The following is an 11378-nucleotide window of genomic DNA, read 5'->3' on the forward strand; positions in this document are numbered from 1 at the left end:
TCATGCGGTCGTGTGAGCCATGAATCCACCTGAATTATCTCAAAGCAGTCCCCTTGACCATTCGCCAATATTTCGGGTATTTCTTCATTCAAAAATTGACGGTTTTTTTTTTCACCCCTTGACTCCTTCCGGGTTGGCAGACGGTCTCCTCCTCTCCTTTCCGTCTTTTTTTCTCTTCCTGAAATGCGAGGGATTCTGCGCCTGTTACGTCGGGATCTGTATTTTGATTCAAAATAGCTCTTCTCCATATTTCTCCTCCGTCTGTTTTCTCCTTGAGTTCCCGGACATGTTCTTTGTTTTCATCAACTGTCCCCCTTGGTTGATAAAACCGATGATAATTTCTTCTTTTCTCGGCGGCATATTTTACTCCTCGAGAAGTTCGGCCAAAATATCGATCTCTTCCTCTTGATCCCATCGAATACGGTCGAAATCCATGGAAGCCCCTCTGTAATCTCTGCTCATCCCTTGTTTCACTCCGTTCGGACCTCTCTTTAGTTTGTACCTCTTTATTTTTCTGTGGAACCACCGTCCTTTCTTTCTCAACATAAGTCGAATTGATTTCCTGACTCAAGGCTCGAGTATTACGGGTATGATCCCTAGACGTCATATCTAGCTGTCTTAATACTCTTTCCAGCTCCATAGCTGTTCGGATGTTCGATGCTATTAATATTCTTTGTACGTCCGGCGGTAACTGTCGAATGATGACTCGGCATAATTCTTCCTCTGGAAGTGGGTCGTCCAATTCTCGAATTTTCCGGATCTGATTTGCGGCGAACTCGGAAAATTTCGTAGGCAGCGTCGAAGCATATCGACGAGCATACCATTCCGTCCTTAAATTGTGCTGAATATCTGTGTTCCAAAATTTGTCGAAAAATGCGACTTTAAATCCTTCGAAATCATCGAAACTGTACCGGAATGCCATAAACCACGTGTGAGCTGACGAATCTAGGTATTTTTCCGTCACTCGTAATTGTCGTTCAGGAGGAATGTCATTATCTTTAAAATATTCTTGTAGGTCCTTAATAAAGGTTTTAGGTGTAGGTCCGTTTTGATTGTTGAACTTTCGGGGTTGATTGTCCTGTAGACGTATAATATTCACAATCTGCGGCCTGTTCCCTTTATCGTCCATTTGATTTAAAGATGCGGTATTATTCTTAGCTCGACCGGAAGTTTTTATCTCCTGTGCTGCATTAGGAGTCGAACAAATGAATCCTGCTTTAAACTGTTGCTCCATTTGTGATTGCCTTTCAATTACGGACGCAGTCACAACTCGTGTGCTGTCACTATGCAATCGCAACGTTTGTAGTTCCGTTGTCATATTTGATATTTCGTCTGACATCCCCTTTATTTTATCCTCCATTTGTCCTACTAACCCACGGGACGCAAGAAGTTCGTGTTCCACCTTGGATACAACTTCTCCGATAGCTTTCTTATTGTCATTTACAGCTGTTTTCAGACCTTCCACTTCATCAGTAATGAGTTCTTTGCTCATCTGAATTTCCTGTCTGACCCCCTTGTCGACCTGAATTATACTATCACATACTTCCTTAAATCGTTTAGTCCACCTCAATTGCGCATCAGTCGTATTTTCTTTATGCGATTGTATTTGGTTGCTAAGTTCAGAAATTTTCCTTTCCACCTCAGTCTTATGTGTGATCATATTATCCATAATTGATTTCTTGAGCGTGCCTAGCCTCTCAGTAAACTCCTGCGCTACGCTAGCTATCGAGTTTGTAACTGTTCGTTCAATCTCTTGTTTCAACTTCGCCTGGCTATCTTTAAAATCACGCGACATCACTTTAATTTCTTGGGTTAACCTAGTCTGGTTGTCTTTGAACTCACGTGACATCTGTGCTTGACTCTCCTTAAACTCAGTCCTAATAGAATCAACGCTAGCCTTAGTTTCCGCTCTCATTTCTGATTGATTACGTTCAAGTCTTTCAATACTAGCTTTAGTTTCGGCTTTCATAGAATCAGCACTAGCCCTACACTCGGCCGACATTTGAGATTGCGCAAGTTCAAGTCTTTCAATACTAGCCTTATTCTCAGCTCCCAATTTCTCAGCGCTGGCTCTCATCTCCGCTATCATCCGAGCTAAAGTATCCAAATCCATTACAATTCATAAGCATTGTGCTCGCCAACAACGATGAACCTGTACATCTTTGCCCCATTTGCCTAAATTTCACCGGAAATTGCCAAAGAATTTGTAAAATACAAAGTATGAACTCCACAAGCATGCTCTCCGTACTGTAACAAATAGACCTATACCGAAGCAATGTCCAGCTGTATTATGTCATTACCAACCTTGGTATCTCTATCCATTTAATTGTCACCATTTAACTGAATAAAAATTACCATCTCCTTGCTTTTGCGCCACAATAGTGTTCGCCGAAACAACAAGATCGTAAATATAACAACAACAAAAATATGCCCTGGAAATAACTCACCAAAACGATCAATGCCTAAGCAATGAGGGTTTGGGTTGGCCCTGAAAGTTGGGCGCCACAGAAATATGTCCCCTTCTCCGGGGTCGCTCAGTCGGCGGAGCGAGAGTCCCAAAAGGGTGGACCGTTCGCAGGGCCGATTATGCTATTAAGGGACAACTTCATAGAATTTATATTTTCAGGACCCTTGGTGACTGGATAGGTGACACAATATAAATGAAAATCAGGGCAAAATAACAACAACGTTTATTAAAAACATAATGGAAACTCAGTCTGGACAAATGCATGAAAGAAAAAAAATTTTTTTATTAAAAACAATGTGATTTTTGCAATAAAAGGAATATCTCAATCTTTAATGGCTTGTGAATAAATGAATACGACTGTAAGTCCTCGCATGCTTCTGGAGTTAGATTCCATTGCTTCTCCAATGAAACTCCACCTAAGATTTTACTCTGTAACATCGAATGAATCACTAAATTAGCAAAGCTGTCATTTCCCGTTATAACTCATGTTTAGTCATTTACAGGTAAAATAATTTCATACATTTTGAAGAACAATTACTATTAACTCAGCATTTACTTGTTCAAGAAAATTTCTTGAACATTCATTTCACTCTACCTGTGAAAAATCCTCTAACTCATTTTGTCATCATAAAATTCCTTTACAATTTCATTTTAGTGTTGGGAAATATTTTTACAAATTCTTCACTTTAGCGTTTGGAAATATTTTTACAATTTCTTTGGCATAATTCCCTCTCTCTCGTAGACTACGCTTGACTGTATTCTTTCCTTACTCTATTTAACCTTTCTAAATTACCTAGCATTTCATGGATGGATAGAGCATCATGTGATCCTACACGGAATCAACAACAACAACAACAATGCATCACAGTCACAAAAAAAATATACAAGATAAGTTTCCTTGGAATGATAAAAGTAAATGACACCAAATAACCCAATTCTACCAACTGGTTATAAGTACATTTTTATCACACAATGAATCTGTAATATTTATTATTATTATTATTATCCAGTCATTTATCTCGTCTTCCTCTTGGGTTTTATTGAAGATCCTTATAATCATCTGACCAGAATAAAACTCGCTCATGACTGTAGTTATGATGATACAGAAAGCCAAATTTCTCTCTCGAAGAATAACCATCACCATCGTCAGTGATAAGAGCTCAAGAGCCTCGAAAACATCTAATAACGATTAAGTCGTGTATTATTCATATCAGTGGTTGAGCCAGAAATAGACCTATTATAGTCCCTAAATCCGTACATCCTCATAAATCATTATCGCCATAATCATTCATTACAATCATTGTGACTCATAATACCGTTTAGGCCCGACATGCACCCTAGTAGTCCCATGTCGTCCATTAATGGCGAACTCCATTATCACAATGACCATACAAGTTGAATCTCAACAACTTTTACATTATCCGACCTTTACTATTTTGATCATTATTATTATTACTATTATCCTATAATGGCTCCTAGATCGTTCTCTCGAAGAATATTTCTAACATTCGTCGTTCACTTTCCCTTCTACCATCAATCACTACACATGACTAACAGGGTTTTAAAACTACGATTTAATTATAGTTTACTCCTACATTTAATCATATCTTCATTTACTATTTTTATGAGTTTAATTTACTCTTATTATTATTATTATTATTATTATGATTGTTAGTAGACCTTACTCCCTTAAATCACTTTCGAAGATCATAATCATTCACTCTTGTCAACTCGAGAACAACTGGGATTATTCATCATCACGTCCAAAAATAAAATTATCATTATTCCAAGAAAATGCAAAGATAGAACAATATTGAAATTACAAATCAACGAAGTAAGGAATGCTCTCCCATCACCATTACATACAAAATTACTAAGGAAACTACTTTACTCTACGCAAGAATACAATCTAGTCATCTACTAAAAGAGAAGAAATTTTACAAGGGTACTCATATTTCCGGTGAAAATCCTTGGCGTCGGGATGCTGCTTCAGGCGACAACGTCTCTTGCCTCATCTATGGTGGTTTACGGATGTACAAAGTCATCGCGTTGGCGTGCACTCTGGAATTTAGTTCCTCATGACTGTAGCTATATTCAGCGTCTTCTTTTTACTCCAGCAAAGTCCCAGAAAATCTCTCGATTTCTCTCTTGATCGCCGCATGTCGACAACTTGGTTTCCTCGGAGATAGCTGAAACTAAAATATTCTATTAGCACAGGGATCCACACTAGCTATAACTCACTAAGTTATGTACAACACTTAACTTGGCGCAACGATGTACTTTAGGTCCATTATTACTATAATCTTCGTCTTCTGAACACATTCATTAAGTTACGATACGCCTTAGGCTGACAAATAATAGGGCTGACTATTATGATGATTAAATAAAGGTTAGATTTCCTCTCGCCTATCCACTTGAGATCGTGATTTCCTTTCATAATGTCCAATGGAACATTCCTAAAGCTTCTATGGCAAGAATCGGCTTTAATGAGCACGCTGACTGTCTGCGGTTTAACATTTTCCACCCGGGAGAATGCACGACTGTAATAAGCTCGCTGGATACTGCGTTGAGCTAACAATGAATTACACTGGCATTCAAGTAATGTAATGATCGTGCCCTACAAGGATTACACTAGTATTCACGTCGTCTGAACATATTCTTCTTTCCCGTAGAGAATACACGGTTCGACTTCTCGTAAGAAACAACTGTCCGACGTGCTCTTGAAAAACTGTTCTGGCCGTCGTCTCGTAAAATTTCTCTTGAACTGTTCTGACGTTCTTACCCAAGAACTTCCTTCGACTTAGTTCCAGAACAATCCTAATATTTCCAGCACTTTCCTCAATTTCTATTGGCTGGTAATCGACCTGCGCCATAGCTCGTCCTTGACCGCTACGAGTGGATTTTATGAGAACATTTCTCCTCCCCTTTGTCGTCTGCCGGTGTCATGACGTAACTGCGCTCTGGTCGCCCTCGATCAGCTGTTGACCTAGTTTCGGCCGGCTCGCTCTCGCACAACTGTGTCACAGCTGGTACACGCGCACTCGTAAGCAATGCTCCGTAATAAATATTCCCAGCTTTCTCAAATTAACTGAGGTACCATTTAGACGGGTACAGTATGTATGTATGTATGTATGTATTGTACCAGGAAGGCACAGGCCCTGGCACATATAAATTATACATTTTATTTTCTAGCATACAATTCAGTTCCTATACGTGAACAGCTGTGTGAAAGAATGTTCTCGTACCTACTGCACTCCACGAGGGAAAAAGTCAAGCAAGGTCAAGCGACGTCACCGCAGCCTGTAGCTTACTTCCCCTACAGAAGTTTCTCGGTTATTTTCATGAACGTTTTAACGCCTGGACCGATTAACGCGAGACTAACGCTGAATTGTAGCTAATGTTCTGGAAGTAAAACCCTGCAAATTTGAAATCAATCCGTCAAGTGGTTTCCGAAATATGATAATTTGAAGTTTGGGAGGAATACTCGCCCCTTCATCACCTGATTTCGAGCGCTGCTCGCCAGACCTGTATATATAGCCCACTGGGCCAAGGTCATAACCAGTCCCGTGTACAGAGTGTGTGTGTGCAGTGTGTGCAGAAAGTATGCTCCGTCACGATTCGCGAGGACATAATCGTGGCCGCACCCGAACGCTGTTGAAATAATACCAGAATGTCGTACCGTACGTGTAGTTTCCGCCGCGCCGCGACGACGTTAATATTCTAGACGTTTCTCAAGGTGAATTATCGTAATATATAATACTGTGGATTTAATAACATATACGACTAATATACGACACCGTGAACTGTACTAGGTTGGCCTAGGGAGCGGTGATATGGGAACAGGGAACTGGAAATCAAGTGGGGACGGCATAAAATTGTTAGTATTGAACTGAAGAAGTATTATAAAGAAAGGAATAGAATTTTTTTTTGCTAGGGGCTCTACGTCGCACCGACACAGATAGGTCTTATGGCGACGATGGGATAGGAAAGGACTAGGAGTTGGAAGGAAGCGGCCGTGGCCTTAATTAAGGTACAGCCCCAGCATTTGCCTGGTGTGAAAATGGGAAACCACGGAAAACCATCTTCAGGGCTGCCGATAGTGGGATTCGAACCTACTATCTCCCGGATGCAAGCTCACAGCCGCGCTCCTCCACGCGCACGGCCAACTCGCCCGGTGTTAAGTAATTTAATAGATATATATTTACCAGATATTGTAATAGGAGTTGAATCATGGCGGAGAAATGATATAATGGATGCAGAATTTTTCTCACGGCACTGGAGTGTGTATAGTAGAGATAGGATAGGAATTGTGGGAGGGGGAATATTCATTCTGGTGAAAGAAGAATTTGTAAGCTACGAAAAAGTTAAAGATGAGACACATGAAATTCTAGGTGTAAGGCTTATTTCTAAAGAAAATAGGCAACTTGTTATATTTGGAGTGTACAGACCGGGAAAGCGTAGCACTGACGCGGATTCGAAATTATTTGATAGGATAGTCGGCTATGTGGGAAACGACAAGGAAAGAAATGCGATTGTAGCGGGAGATCTGAATTTGCCAGATGTCAATTTGGAAGGAAATGTGACCGACAGGAAGCATGACCAACAAATGGCAAATAAGTTAATATGGGAAGGACAGCTGATTCAGTGAGTGATGGAACCAACCAGAGGGACAAATATCCTATATGTGGTGCTGATAAAACCAGATGAGCTCTATAGGGAAACTGAAGTAATAGATGGTATTTGTGATCATGAAGCTGTTTTTCTCGTAGTCAAAAATAAATGTGATAGAAAGGAAGGTCTTAAAAGTAGGACTATTAGGCAGTACCATATGACTGATAAAGCAGGCATGAGGCAGTTTATAAAAAGTAACTATAATCGGTGGAAAACGGTAAATAAAAATGTAAACAGACTCTGGGATGGGTTTAAAGAAATTGTTGAGGAATGCAAAAACAGGTTTGTACCTTTCAGGGAGGTAAGGAATGGTAAAGACCAACCTTATTATAATAGAGAAATAAAGAGACTAAGAAGGAGGTGCAGACTGAAAAGAAATTGAGTTAGAAATGGCTGTGGAAGTAAGGAAAAATTGAAGGAACTTACTAGAAAATTGAATCTAGCAAAGAAGGCAGCTAAGGATAACTTGTTGGCAAGCATAATTGTCAGTCATACAAATTTTAGTGAAAAAATGGAAGGGTATGTATAGGTATTTTAAGGCTGAAACAGGTTCCAAGAAGGACATTCCAGGAATAATTAATGAACAAGGAGAGTGTGTACGGGAGGATCTTCAAAAGGCAGAAGTATTCAGTCAGCAGTATGTAAAGATTGTTGGTTACAAGGAAAATGTCGAGATAGAGGAGGAGACTAAGGCCAATGAAGTATTAAAATTTACATATGATAACAATGACGTTTACAATAAGGTACAAAAGTTGAAAGCTAGAAAAGCTGCTGGAATTGATCAGATTTCTGGGATATAGTACCATATCTGAGGTACTAATATGATTATTGTTTGGTCGGAGGAGCTATACCAGATGAATGGAGAGTTGCTATAGTAGCCCCTGTGTATAAAGGAAAGGGTGATAGACATAAAGCTGAAAATTACAGGCCAGTAAGTATGACATGCATTGTATGTAAGCTTTGGGAATGCATTCCATCTGATTATATTAGACATGTTTGTGAAATTAAAAACTGGTTCGATAGAAGGCAGATCGGTTTTAGGAAAGGCAATTCCACTGAAGCTCAACTTGTAGGATTCCAGCAAGATATAGCAGATATCATGGATTCTGGAGGTCAAATGGACTGTATCGCGATTGACCTGTCTAAAGCATTTGATAGGGTGGATCATGGGAGACTACTGGCAAAAATGAGTGCAATTGGACTAGACAAAAGAATGACTGAATGGGTTGCTATATTTCTAGAAAATAGATGTCAGAGAATTAGAGTAGGTGAAGCTTTATCTGACCCTGTAACAATTAAGTGGGGAATTCCTCAAGGCAGTATTAATGGACCTTTATGCTTTCTTATATATATATATAAATGATATGAGTAAACGAGTGGAATCGGAGGTAAGGCCTTTTGCGGATGATGTTATTCTGTATAGAGTAATAAATAATTTACAAGATTTTGAGCAACTGCAACGTGACCTCGATAATGTTGTGAGATGGACAGCAGGCAATGGTATGTTGATAAACGGGGTTAAAAGTCAGGTTGTGAATTTCACAAATAGAAAAAGTTCTCTCATTTTAATTTACTGCGTTGATGGGGTGAAAGATCCTTTTGGGGATCATTGTAAGTATCTAGGTGTTATTATAAGGGAAGACCTTCATTGGGGTATCACATAAATGGTATTGTAAATAAAGGGTGCAGATCTATGCACATGGTTTTGAGGGTGTTTAGGGGTTGTAGTAATTATGTAAAGGAGAGGGCATATAAGTCTCTGGTAATACCCCAACTAGAGTATGGTTCCAGTGTATGGGACCCTCACCAGGATTACCTGATTCAAGAATTGGAAAAATCCAAAGAAAAGCAGGTCGATTTGTTCTGGGCGATTTCCGACCAAAGAGTAGCGTTACAAAAATGTTGCAAATTTTGTGTTGGGAAGAATTGAGAGAAAGAATAAGAGCTGCTCGACTAAGTGGTATGTTCCGAGCTGTCAGCGGAGAGATGGCGTGGAATGACATTAGTAGAAGAATAAGTTTTAGTGGCGTTTATAAAAGTAGGAAGGATCACAATATGAAGATAAAGTTGGAATTCAAGAGGTCAAACTGGGGCAAATGTTCATTTATAGGAAGGGGAGTTAGGGATTGGAATAACTTACCAACGGAGACGTTTAATAAATTTCCAATTTCTTTGAAATCATTTAGGAAAATGCTAGGAAAACAACAGATAGGGAATCTGCCACCTGGGCGACTGCCCTAAATGCAGATCAGTATTGATTGTACTAATTCCACATAATTTTGAACTGTGATAATTTCATAAATCATTGCGTGTGTTAAATTGAATTTTTTACGATAGTTTCTCAGTGAACTATGTGTAACTTTATCTACTCGACATTCGTCCCATAACAGGGCAAGTCTTAATTATTTTCCTTGTGCACTTTCTCGATCTTTTGATCACCACTGTGAGAAACCCAGTGAACATTAAGGACTTTTACAATAAGATAAATCGTACAGACAAGTGTGGTGTAAATACTACCATAAAATCACCTTAATTTTGTGAATAATATTTGTTCAGAGACTGTGATAATGACTGTTACAAATCACATTTTCAAGTGCTTATGGACTGTGTTCAGTACAATCGTATTTCAGACATAATTAGTCACGATTATGAACTGTGTTAATTATCAAACCATGAACTGTGTGCATAAGAACTGTGTTTTCTGCAGCATGGACTGCGAATGTTAATTCAACACCATAAAATCAGTGTAAGAATAGAACTGTCCATTACGACGGTGTGTAGTATTAATATCCATGATATTTGTAAATTCAATAGTGCCAATTGAACTTTCCGTGTTCCGACATTACCTCCAAGAAGAACGGAAATCTTGGCAAAAGTACTACGAGATCCTGCTACATCAAACGTTGCTTCCAACGAGGGATTTACATGGTTTCTTCAGTTATGGTACCCATCGAACATCGCCTGTGCTGAGTTCGAGCCTTCGCCCGCACTCCGCGGAGTGTTCCAGACACCAAGTCACCAACTCCAACACTTGTAAGCAGATCTTCTCGTATTCTGAGTGAGTAATCACAACTGACTCACATTTACAAAGCACTTAATTCAGTACAGTGCTCTTACAAGTGCTTTGAGTGGATATCAGTTCATAATTTTGTCGTCATTTAAAGGAAGTTCAGATTTTTCTATAAATTCATTTTCAAAGTTATTAATTAATTTGAATTTACATTACCTAGATGAACTTTAGAATTTTCAAGTGCTTTACTAATTTCATTTTTTATTCAAACGAACTGAGAGACATTCAGCAAGAGACCAAAGATTTTATTAATTTATCAACTTTCCATGACAAGTGTGTGTTCATTTTATGGTTTAAAAATTAGAAAGACAGTAGGTTAGCACCATAAATAATGAACTGATCCCAGGTGCAAAGTGATATTTTGTGTTTACATTTAAATTAGAAAGCCTGTAGTTTGTTCATGTTCTATGAAAGAATAATTATTATTTTGATATTCTCAAGCAGACAGACGTCAAGAAGATCACAACATAAATCTTTTATTTCACATTTTTGGCAAATATTAACTACAAATTTGAATTTTCCACTCCGATTGCAATGTGATATATTTGTGGGTATTAATAAACTTTACAAAAAATGAATTACCATCTATTATTCGCCCTGCGATACAATCCGTCTCTGTAACTGCTCCAAAAAACACCGAACACTACCTGAGATCCTTCCCATGCTCAAACCCCACAACCATTTTTCGGTACAGTATGTATGTATGTATGTTTGTATGTATGTATGTATGTATGTATGTATGTTTGTATGTATGTATGTAAGTGTGTGTGTGTATATGAATGTATATGTATGTGTGTATGTACGTGTGTGTGCATGTATGTATGTACGTATGTACTGTATTTGTATGGGTATGCATATATGCATATATGCATGTATATATTTGTGTATGTGTGTAAGTGCGCATGTATTGTACCATTCTGTTTAATCGCGAGAATGGATTTTTAACGCAGTAAAAATATTGCGCAATTGGACGCCGCTTGTGAGGGCGTGATGCTATATTGAGCGCGGGAATCGAGAAGGTAATTCCCGAGGCAGGGTGTGGCTGTGTACAAGTGAGAAAGAATATTTGTGGAAGAGAGAAAGAGAGATAAGATTTTGTTATGGGAAGTCCCAGCGCCAACCTAACAGAATTTTAAGCGGGAGCATACAGGGTCACCACACTACGGGAAT

The sequence above is a fragment of the Anabrus simplex genome, chromosome 7, assembly GCF_040414725.1.
Source record: "Anabrus simplex isolate iqAnaSimp1 chromosome 7, ASM4041472v1, whole genome shotgun sequence".
Lineage (NCBI taxonomy): Eukaryota > Metazoa > Arthropoda > Insecta > Orthoptera > Tettigoniidae > Anabrus > Anabrus simplex.